Below are 12,838 nucleotides of genomic sequence, written 5' to 3'. Positions count from 1 at the left end.
GGTCATCCTACACAATGACTTTAGTAGCCAAATTCTTTATGTGTAACATTGTGAGGATTCATGGTATTCCCTAAAATACCATTTTGGATAGGGATCTTATATTCACATCCACATTTTGGACATATTTAGAGCATGATCTTGGAGTATAGTTGAACTTTAGCTGAGTATTTCACCTTGAGATAGATGGTCAAACAAAGAGAGTGAATCAAGTTTTGGAGGATATGTTGAGGATGTATTCTATGGATCGATAGACTCTTTGAGAGGATTATCTATATCTAGTAGAGTTTTCATATAATAATGGTTATTGTTGACACAAAATTCTACACCCTTGCTTGAGGTATGACTTTGAAGTGACCTTGTGTAACAATGAAATGTAATCCAAGTGTGGGACTTGTGCTCTAAGATTGAATCTCCAGAGAAAGGTAGATTCCTCACTATCATGATGTACCTAAACTACTCCTTGAGAGGAAAAGGGAGAAGGAGAACTAGAAATAAATGCAGAAAGGAAAACTAGGTGATGCACCAAGATAGAACTAGGGTTACACCAAGATAGAACCAAGGTTAAAAATCTACCAAAAACTACACAAAACATCAATGAAACACTTGAATACATAGATCTTGGTTGTAAGCTTCCTTCAAAGAACTCACATGTAGGTTTGACACTGATTAAATGCTGAAAGGAAGGACATCTTCACAATGCAACAATCATCAACAGATTGAACACAACATGCAAACCTTAGAAACTAGAAAGAAACATTAAAAACAAGGCAAGATACATGCACAAATAATTAATGGCAAGAAGAGGTAAGGAAAAAAGCTATTTCATTAATGGAAGGAAAGAGTTGCAAAGCATAATGTTGTTGTAAACTATAGATAGAGAAGAACCCAAAAAACATATTTACAACATACCTTTATAGAGTTTAGGCATAACTCTGATGTTTACATTGAGTTCAAACCCCAACTAGGTGGCATTGAGTTTTAGAGGAGAGCAATAACTAAGAATCGAAAGGAAATTTTGATCATCAAGTGCAATCACTACTATAAGTTACAGGAAGAGACTGAAATAAGTGCACCCATCCATAAGAGATCAAATTATTGACATTTGATCATTATATGCATTAAAGTAGCATTGAGTGCATTGGTGACATGCCAATCAAGGCCTAACAAGTAGCAGAGCATTGACGAATTGGCCTTGATAATGTGTCATGGACAAACAAAACTGTGAGAAGGATAACTAACATATTGTCCACCCACAACATGCATAGTTCATGATAGGAAATAAATCTAATTTTCCCAAATTTGAATTTTAACTATCGATGAAGGTCTAATCTTTGAAATAGATAGTCCAGATTCTATCAGAAATTTGCCGAATGAGATATTAAAATATAGTCATCAATACAGATCCTATCTACCACGTGGCACAATTCTAGATTTCGGAGCATCGAAGAAGCATTGCAGTGTGAAGAAACTCTAAAATAGAGATGTATGGAAACATCTCATATAATTCCATTTGATAGAATGGATGACGGTCTTTTAATCTTTCAATAAATATATGTCATCAATCCGTGCATGCATGTTGGAATAACTTATGTCGGATATGGGACCCTCCACCACATGGCATAATTTTCGGTTCTAGAGCCTTGTGGGGACATGGAGGTAGGAAGAATTGTTGAAAAGGTGATGTGTGGTGGCATCTCACACTCTTTTCAAATGGGCAAATAGTTCAAGAGTCATCAGATCTCATCTGCAAAGAATACAACCCATACAAGACTTCTCTGATCAGATATCAGTGATGGGCTAAATGGGGGGTAAAAATGACCAACAATCTTGGAAAATCAATGAGATTATTTCCTAATAAGCATAGAATAGTAGCCTCAAGCAATACATTGGGCATAGAGTTACCAAAAAGAAAGATACATGATCACATCTACAAATAGCAAAAACAAAAACTTTAGGGAGCTCTACAAAGCTTCAAAAAGCTCCAGAAAAATGTGCATTTGCACTTCTTGGAAAGATGGAAACTCTTACTCTAATATGTACAAGTATTTACAATACAAAATGATCAAACAATGTCATTGACTGGCTTGTTGAAATAGCTGCCCCTTCTTAAAAGTTGATTTCTTCTCCCATGCATATGGGTAGCTAGAGGAATTAACAAGTATGAAAAGCATACTATTGCATGGAGTTCCTTCACAATGCTGAAAACAATGAACCTCTCTAGCACTAGGACACTATCTTGTTGAGAAAGAGTTACTTGCTCCTTCTTGTTATATTCACCCTCATGCTCTGGAATGAGCATGACTAGGGGCAACTTGCATTGTTGTCGAGCTAGATGCCTGATGGGAATCCTCTACATGACACTTGGTCTATGCAATTTCCCTTGACCACATTGTTGTGCTCTATAGCCTCCAAATCCTTATGACCGGCAGGGGTTGGCTCTGATGGTATGGCTGGTGGTGTGTGTTTTTCTTCATGTTATGGTTGCAACATATATTCCTCCTCAAGCCCATGTGAATCCTTGCAAACAAGATAGGCTATTGTGGTGTGGAAGAAAGAGTTAAATTTTCCTCCGTTAGTGCCTCTATTGTAGCATACAACATGCTCAACAACTTCACTTGTAGTTCTTTCTAACACCTTTCTTTTTGTACAACCAACTCCCATGCAATAATTTCCTTATATTCTTTTTATTGGGCCTCCATCCACTTTGCAAGCTCTACCTCAAACTGCCTTCATTGTGCTTCTAGTTGTTGGAAAAATATTTCTCCCTCTGGAGTATATGTTAGATCATGAGTAGTAGCATGTACCTCATGTACTTGGGGAAGTCAAGGCAATTTTTCTTTATCCACCATATCATGGAAGACCTCTTGCTACAACATGTGGTCTAGCTTTTTGTCCTTTTACATTAGGCCCTCAATTTCCACCCTAGGCTCAAAAGCCAATTTTTTTTCCTGAAGAACAAGAACAACCACATTGTTCTTTTCCCACTTGACTCCCTATTGCAACACATGCTCTTCATTTGGTAGCTTCTCTTCTGGTGCCTCTAATGTGAGAAAAGATATATCTACTTCTTCATTAACAACAAAGAAGGGACAATAGTCATTTGTAGTCTCACCATCATCAACATGAGGTGTCTAAAGTGCAAGCTGAGACTTAGGGAAGATTGAAATGGAAATTTGAGGAGGAATGCTTTGTCTGAAGCTAGAAAACTTCCTCCTTGGAGGTTGTTGCATTTCATCTCTCTGCATTTGGGAAAGCTTGAGTCTTGCCTCTTCCTCAATTTTCTTATGTTAGTTCTTCCTCCTACTACTACCTAAGGATGGCCTGGTGAGCCTCATTGAAAATATCAAGAGCCTCATATAATTTTTTGTAAACATAAGGATCATTCTCTCACATCTCCTTCTCACCACACAAATCATCAAGCCAAAAATTCATAATGAGCACAACATAAGAAGAATCTCCACAGTCTCTATCCTCATAAGGATTATGAACAAATTCAAAAATATGTTTTATGTCAACAAATCCAAAGCCCAAAATATTTATGCATCAAAAAACTCTCCTACCTTTGACCTAGGGTCATTATAGGGTTCTAAGGAAGATTAGGCAGGTTGATCATTTGATATTACAGGGGAGACTAAACCTAAGAAGGAATCTATGTATGGGCTTGATTCTTTCTTCCTCCTTTGCTGCTCCTAGAACTCTTGAACTGTGATGAACTTGGTGGGGGAAATTTACACAAGTTCATGGCCATATATGACATGATGGGTTGGAGCAAAATTAGCCTCTTAGTGATCAAGGTAATCATGCTAAGCATAACCAAGCCGTGGGTGATATAGAGAATCGAAAGGCTAAGGAATAGCCTCTTCATGTTATGGGGGAATGTGGGAGGTATCTCTATGAAGAGAATCTACGGTAAAGCATTTAAATAAGAACCTTCATAGAAATCCTGAGGAAATATAAAAATCTAAAATCATACCTACACTTGGTCTATTGAAACTGATAGATGCATAGAGTCACCATGGTGTTAGATGAATGCCTCCAAAGGCTGATGACACTGAGAAAAATACCCAATTTCTTAGTGAATTGATCTTCAAACTAACTAATTGGTGGACTTATGAATTTGAATCTGTCCCACCAAGCATGCCAAAAATTGTTGACATAAAAGTTTTTACCCTTTCTTAAGGTATGACCCTCAAGAAACCTTGTGTAACATGGAAATGACCTCGAAGTGTGGGACTTGCACTTTGAAGTCAAATCTCTAGAGAAGGCTAACTTCCTCACTATCAAGATGCACCTAAACTACTACTTGAGAGGAAAATAGAGGAGAACTAGAAATAAATGTAGAAAGGAAAAGGGGGTGATGCACTAAGATAGAACTAGGGTTACAACTCTGCACACAACTACACAAAACATCAATGAAACACTCGAATACATAGATCTTGGCTCTAACCTTCCTTCAAAGAAATTGCATGCAGGTTTGGAACTGGATAAATGTTAAAAGGAAGGACATCATCATAGTGTAGAAATCATCAAAAGATTGAACACAACATGCAAACCATAGAAACTAAAAAGAAACATTCAAAACAAGGAAAAATACATGCAAAAATAATGAATGGAAAGAACAGGAAAGGAAGAGAGTTATTTCATTAAAGAAAGGCAAAAGCAGTAGATCATAATGCTACTACAAAACACAAATAGAGAAGAACCCAGAAAATATATTTACAACCTGTGTTTATAAAGTTCAAGCATAACCCTGATGTTTACATTGAGTTCAAACACCAACCAGGTAGAGTTGAGTTGTAAAGGAGAGAAATAACTGAGAATCAGAAGGAAAGTTTTATCAAGTGCAATCACTGCTGGAAGTGACAAGAAGAGATCAAAATAAGTGCACCTAGACGTAAGAGATCAAATCACTGACATTTGATCATTATATGCATTACAGAGGGATGGAGTGTGTTGGCAACATGTCAATCAAGGTCCAAGAAGTAGTTGAGAATTGAATAACTAGCCTTGATGACGTGTCATAGACAAAAAAAATTATGGGGAAGGATAACCAACATGTTGTCCATACACAACATGCAAAGTTGACCATGGGAAATAAATTTTATTTTCCTAAATTTGAACGCTAACCATCGATGAAGGTCTACTCTTTAAAACAGATGGTCTAGATGTTACAAGAAATCTCCCTAATGAGATATTAAAATACAGTCATCGATGTAGATCCTCTCTGTCACATAGCACAATTCTAGATTTCAAAGCATTGAAGAAGCATTAAAACATGAAGAAAATCTGTAATGGAGACAAGTGGTAACATCTCACATAATTTATTTGAACAAAATGAAAAATGATATTTTAACCTTTCATTGAATCCTTGTTGTTGATCAGTGCCTGCATGTTGGGCTAATTTAAGCCAGAGATGGGACCTTCTGCCATGTGGTAGAACTCCAAGTTCTGGAGCCCTGCAGAGACATGATGGTAGGAGGAACTACTAGAAAGGTGATGCGTGGAGGCATCTCACGTTCTCATAAAATGGGTAGATAGCTCGAGATTCATCGGATCTCATCTGCAAAGAGTCCATCCCATAAAAGACTTCTCTGATTAGATATCCATGATGAGCTCAATGGGGGGCAAAAATGGCCAATAGTTATCATATTTCAATTGGGATAGTACCTTTTTAGGCCTTGTATGGTCATCCTTGTTATACACTATTGAGTTGGGAAAGTTTAGAAAATTGTATCCTATTAGGCCCTATGATGCTTTGAGATATGGAGCAACATGTAGTGTGCATCCATGAGCATGTGTCTACAACACAAGACAAACATAAGAAGTATGAAGAAATTCAAAGGATGGATAAGAAGTTTTTAGTTGGAGAGAAGGTATTCTTAAGAGTGCATCCACAAAAGATTCCAATCATTTATGGAAAGGGCTTGAAGCTAGCACCTCAATATCTGGAGTCATTTGAGATTCTTGAGAGGATAGGTCTAGTTACCTACCATCTAGCATTGTTACCTAGTCTAGCTTGTGTACATGATGTTTTTCCATGTTTTTGTTCTTAAAAAATATATTCCTAATGTGATACATGTTCTTGATTGGAATGTTTTATGGGTAGAGGACAAGTAGCTGGCTTTGGAGCCGATGCACATTCTTTAGCATCAAGATTTGACCCTCAGGGGTTGAACCATATAGAAGGTAAGGGACTAATGGAACCCTATTAATGAGTCATCTGCTACATGGAAGGATGCATCTAGATTACAGGATCTATATCCCTACTTGTTTGGTATAGGCTTCCATAAACAAGCCTAATTCTAGGGGGAGGATGTAATGCCTACCCCTAGTTTTATTTTATGTTATATCGTTGAATACTTTTAGGCCATCTTTCATGGTTACATTATTTCATTTAGTGGTAATTGGTTGCCTAATTTGGTTGATACTATTTATATGTTTGGATTATATATTTGATGTGCTACTTTATACTCTCATATTTGATGTGTTCATGGTTATTCTTTTGATGATGTTGGTGTGCATGCTTCATATAGCAATTTTAGTTAATTTCATGATGACAACTATATGGATGATTTATATGTGGTTTTATAGTTACTTACCCCATACTTGTATGTGTATGGTGTACATGTATGCTTTTCCTTATGTCTATTATATTTGATGTTGTTGAGAGAGGGAGTAATAGTCACCTACTAGTTTGAATCTACATAATGTACCACTCCTTGCCATTGCCTATTTAGTTAGATATACGTGCATATGTAGATGTTCAACTTTTATGTAGATTGCAAATACCAAGCATCAACTTCCCTGAATTGCCAGCATGAGCACACCCTATCACAATATCTCAATGGTAAAATAGGGAAGATGAATCTCAAGTCCAAATCCTAAACCCAAGCATAATTGTACTAGGATAAAGTGCAAGAATATGAGTTCTTCACCTTTCTAAATTTGTCAAAGTGATGTGGATTCAAGATCCTGACCTTTGAGTTTGATTTCTCACTTTTTCTTTGTAGCTGAGCTTTATCTTATTGAGTTTATCGATATGTTGTGATTTTCAATAATTAAATCAACCTAAGAGATTATTAAATAATTTAGTTAAACAATTTTTTTATTTAAACGAATCGATTTTTAATTATATCTAATTAATTTGGAAACTAATTAAATAGAAGAGTTAAATTTAACAATTTAATTAAAAGACTATTTTGGGCACAATTATATTTATTTAATTTAAAAGTAATAAATTTAGAAGTTGCATTTAAATAATGCACTTTAAAGATTATTATTTGTTAAATCAATAAATATGTTTTCTATAAACATCTTTCTTATAAATAAAAACAAAGTGGGAATAATTAGAATAAGGTTTTAGCTAATTAAAGGGAAAAAGCATACACAAGGGAATTAAATAAATTAAAATAATAAAAGTTGATTTTAATGAGAGGCCTTTGCATGTTTGTCAATTAGAAACCCTAGGTAGGTTTAGACTCTTTATTAAGAGATTTGAGCTCATTTCTACACACATGGGTTTGGAGGAGCAATTTCTAAGATTGAAATATGATAAGTTTCTAAAGGATCTAGGAGACGTGAATTTTTTAATTGTTGACCTTTTTTCAAATTTTAGCATCCGATTGAGGTGGGAATCTCATAGAATTCATCATCAAAATATATTTAAAAAATTATGTCTTCTTTGTGCCTATTATATCAATTTTATTTATGGAAAATGTATTTTAAGGGGCTTTCTAATGAATGGTTCATAAGGCACAACACTTGGTGAAGGTTTTGCAAATGGGGTTGCAAGCTTTGGGTTTAACTATGGAGGAAACTCTGTAGTTAAGCGCACTCAGGCTGGAGTAGTACTGCGATGGGTGACCTCCCGGGAAGTCCCGATGCTTCACCCCTGTGAGCATCACCTAGATCCAATGAGTGCTAAGTGTTCCATTTATTCTCATGAGAGATGGATTCATGTTGAATCACTACTCATGAAACATGGTTCATTGAGTTTGACTCAAAATCACACAGTTAAATCCTAATATTCACATCACAATTTGACTAGCTGTGGAAATCATCTCCTACTTATCAATTGATGAGCTTAAGGGGGGGCTTTCTAATGAATGGTTCATAAGGCACAACACTTGGTGAAGGTTTTGCAAATGGGGTTGCAAGCTTTGGGTTTAACTGTGGAGGAAACTCTGTAGTTAAGCGCGCTCAAGCTGGAGTAGTACTGGGATGGGTGACCTCTCGGGAAGTCTCGGTGCTTCACCCCTGTGAGCATCACCTAGATCCAATGAGTGCTAAGTGTTCCATTTATTCTCATGAGAGATGGATTCATGTTGAATCACTACTCATGAAACATGGGTCATCGAGTTTGACTCAAAATCACACAGTTAAATCCTGATATTCACATCACAAATGTATTTTAAATCGAAACCCTTGTTTAGAAGTTTTTTGTTCTTCCTTGCTGAAATGTTTGTGAAAGAAAATTGAAATTGAAACCCTCATTGAAAACATTGAATTGATGAAACTAGTTTATGGGTAGGGTTTGAAATTGGGAAAAGTTCAATGTTTTACTAATTCAATTGGTTAAAATTATTCCCTCTATTAGATTTGTAAACAAAAATAACTTTTAAAAAAAAAAAACCCTTTTTTGGGAGTCATGCACAAAGGGGTTTCATGGGGAAAGAGGATTTATTTGACAATTTTTCATTTGAAAAAATAATAAATGTACGTGGGTGGGGGCCACCACACCCCACCCCCTCTCCTCCTTTGGTAGTAGGGAAACTAGTATTTTGGCCAAATAGGAATATTTACCAGAGCCTTGGGAAGTGATTATTTTTATGATGTTGTTATGTGATGTTGTACTATCATAATCATTTCATTCTAAACCATTGCGATGTAGTCACATGTTTCTATGGTACGAACTAGTTTGGTTATGTAAGCTCATGTGTTGTGAATTTTGTGATATAACATTTGAGTTTGATCAATTATCTATTAGTGCTTTTTGGTTGCATTTATAGGACTGATGTGATTATTGTGATTTTATGAGCTTAAGGTAGGTTATCTATGTGTATGTAAGGAAGTGGCTTGCAATGGAGGTCAAAGCCCTAAAGAGGTTTTTTGTGTAACCCATAGTAAGTTGTATTAATAAATGATAAGATTTTCATTAATGAGGTTTAAATGAACTATCAAGATTTGGTATGTTACCTCGCTCATACCTTGAGTGCTAGTATAGGCTAGGATGGGAGTAGAGAGGATGCTTGGTTGTGACCTTTCCTTGTTAATATGTCTTCTCTATAAGAAAGGATACTAATGTTTCATAGAGTCACTAGGGGGTCAAGGTCCTAAGAGACTTCCAGAGTAACATTAGTGTTGACTCCTATTATGACACTTTCCCACATGCATATTAGGTCTTCTATGTGTCCTTGGTGCCCCTAGGATTAGATTTTACTTGTATACATGGTACCTTTGAGATAGATTGCTATGAGGATTCCTTGGCCTAGACTTTTGTTATGACTTTTGGATTATTATTTGTTTGGGACTTGAGATTATCTCCTTAGTACAGTGGGAGTGGTCCATTTAGGTTCCACAAGGTCGTGTTGTAGTGTTTCTTATACCATTGAGATCCAATAGTTTGATGTCGATGTTGGATATACCTTGTGTAGTTGTTCTATTCTTCTTATCTTGTGATTAGGTTCTATGGTCATATTCTAGTATATTTCACTTTGATTATTTGAGATCCTACTAGATGTTGTATCTTATCATGATGTCTATTATTTTAGCATTTCATATCCTATGACTTGTGTAGAAGATGATTATGCATTTTGGTTATGCCATGTGACATCTCATGTATCTGTTTATTCTTTTATGTGACTTTGTACTTATGTTTATTCTATGACATGGACTTTGTTTACTTATCAAATTTAATCTTATTAAAACTTATGTGTGTGATTCAATTTTATTGAACCCTTGAGAGATGTCAATGTTATTGTATTACTTATGTATGTATATGACTTATTTCTTTCACTATGTTAACTCTTGATATTTTTTAATGTTTCAAAAAAAAATTAGCAAACTTAAAGACTTTATTGGTTAATTTCTCTTGGGTTCCTTGGCAAGGCATTACACCCTTGGTCTCATACTCATGCCTTGATTAAACATATCTATGAGATGGTCCCTATCACAACAATTAGGACTTTTATTCACATTACATTTATCATTATACCCAAATATTATAATTCACATCAATACATTATAATTTTGTCTTGTGGACCCTCTGTCACATCCTTCATATCTAGGTGCCTTCATATATCTTCATTTTCTATCAAGTTCTCTTGCACCATACACCCCATGGAAAATTATCTCTAGTCCCAAGAGATAAGGGGTTTGGTCTTCGCATCTCCCATCCTTCTTCATGGTCCTATGTAACCCTTTTTCTTATAAGGCTTATGTTGCAATATTAACTCATTGAAAAATTTATTCTTCCTCCATATTCCTTCATGAAACTCATAGAAATTATTAGAATATAAAAACATATTTGTGGACAGTCATTCCTTGGTTGTGGTTACATCATTCTATTTCTCTATTTGAGGTCCAACTGACCCCATAATCCTCTCATCTTTTTAGGATTGGCATTTTCCTTATCTTACAAGCCAATAAAACATTCAATTTTCCCCACCATCACCATTTCCTACACTCCATAGTACTACATCTTCATCTATATATGAACAACATACCAAACTTTTTTTTGTACACTTGATTAAATATCCTTCCTATTAACCTTGGAAGAACACTCTTTACTACCAAAACTTATAATGCTTTGATCAAATGTTTGATTATCCTGTAGAGGAATTAGTGTAAATATTCTTCCATCTTTATTAATAGTATAAGTGTTATGTTATCCATCATGTCTAGTTATTCTATAGTGTTGCCAAGGTCTACCCAAGAGTATATGAAAAAAAGTCATGGGTACAATGTAATACAAAACCCTATCATAGTAATCACGCATAGAAAACTCTAGATAGACTTGTTCTTGAATCATTAAAATTTGATAACTCATATTTATCTATAGTGTTTTCTATGAGGAAATTTTTCTAAGTGCAACATAGTAACCATTTCATAAGATAATAAATTATCATGTTACCTCAAATCTATGATTATTTTATAAATATTTGCTTGACTTTTACATTGTGTTCTAAAAATGGACATCTTTGACTTCTTTGGCTATTGAAATGGGCCTCTCATGTACATAATCATTTCTCCTTCTAATATTGGACATGCCAACATGGTTTTCTCCTCTTCCATTTTTTCTCCCTCTTATGTTACATTCACTTTCCTTTCATTAGTCTTCCTTTGTTGCTCCATCTGTTGATATTTTAAGGAAGGATGGCCTACCTTATTGTGTGTTTAACACCTCCCTATAAATACACATTCTTCTTCCTTCTCCAGATCTCCCCCACTTCTATATCCACCCCTTTAATTTGAGTATGCACCCTTATCTTTATCTTTGTTATTTTGATTTTTAAAATCATGTGGTTCTATCACCCCTTCCTCTACTTGCACCACCTCTACCATTCTCTTCTTGTCTCTCTTCCTTCATCTCTACCCTTTGTCTACTCTAATTTCTTATTTAAAATAATCACCAAGGGTTTTAGGCATATTCAACCTTATCTCATCCTATAGGTTGTATCTCAATTGATTAAGGTACCTTGATACTCGTTGACACAAAAATTTGCCCCCGTGCTTGAGGTATGATCCTCAAGAAACCTTGTGTGACATGGAAATAATCTCCATTAAGTGTAGCACTTGAAATGAGAGATTGAATATCAAGAGAATGTTGGAATTCTTTAGAATAACAGAGAGGGGGAGTGAATCAATTATCCAAGGTCCATATGTATAATTAAAACTTTTCATAGCTTAGTGAACCCATTAAACATTCTTCATCATGCATGCATCCATAAGATTATGCAATCACTTAAAACTTGTAGGTTACTATCAAATCAATTTGCAAAAATGTAAACATGAAACATAACAGATCCAATAACATACTTGACACAATTATTTATGTGGAAATCCAATTCGGTAAAAACCATGATAACATGCTACTCTTTCTCACTATTTTGAAGTGATGCCCTTTGAAAGGATAACCTTGTTAAAGGTTACAATGCACACTGTTAAATGTGACCCAGTTAAAGAATTTCAATCACCCTATTAGGAGTGAGCCTTGTTGGAGGACTTTAGACCATTCACTTGGAATGTCATCTGGCTAAAGGATTTACAAATGATTGCTAGGTCAACCTTAATCCAAAGGATTTACCCTAGATTGATTACAATTATTAGAAATTAACAGTAAGGCTTGATCTGATAACAACTTACAACTCCATTTATAGATTATAGATACTTGTTTAAGTCCTCCATTCTTCTTGGCTTTCACATACTTCAGCTCTGATAGCTTGTTCAACCTTCAAGCATTCATATCCTTAAGCCTTTTTGCTCATCATGCATATGTAGACTCTTCACTTAGGTCACTAAATGAATCAATACCCTAGACTTCTTGTTTTCCTTAGGTTCTCACACATGACAACCTTTTCTTCTTACTAGCCATCCCTATAAATAGAGAATTAAGATATTTTTTCATTCATTCTCCATCATCCAATTTAGGGTTCAGTTAGATTAGGTAGGATTCAATGAATCTACCCCTTATTTCATTTCATCCCTTTGTAGAAACTTCTCATTCAATCCTCTTTGAATTCACCTCAAAATGGTTTACCATGGATTCAATGCCACTAGCTCATCAACCTTATCTTCCACATCATTCACACAATCCAAGAAAACAAACTTGTTAGCTTAG

The sequence above is a fragment of the Cupressus sempervirens genome, chromosome 6 (assembly GCF_028749045.1).
Source record: "Cupressus sempervirens isolate cs-2001-9-10 chromosome 6, ASM2874904v1, whole genome shotgun sequence".
NCBI classification, from domain to species: domain Eukaryota; kingdom Viridiplantae; phylum Streptophyta; class Pinopsida; order Cupressales; family Cupressaceae; genus Cupressus; species Cupressus sempervirens.
Note: the sequence above shows the minus strand (reverse complement) of the source record.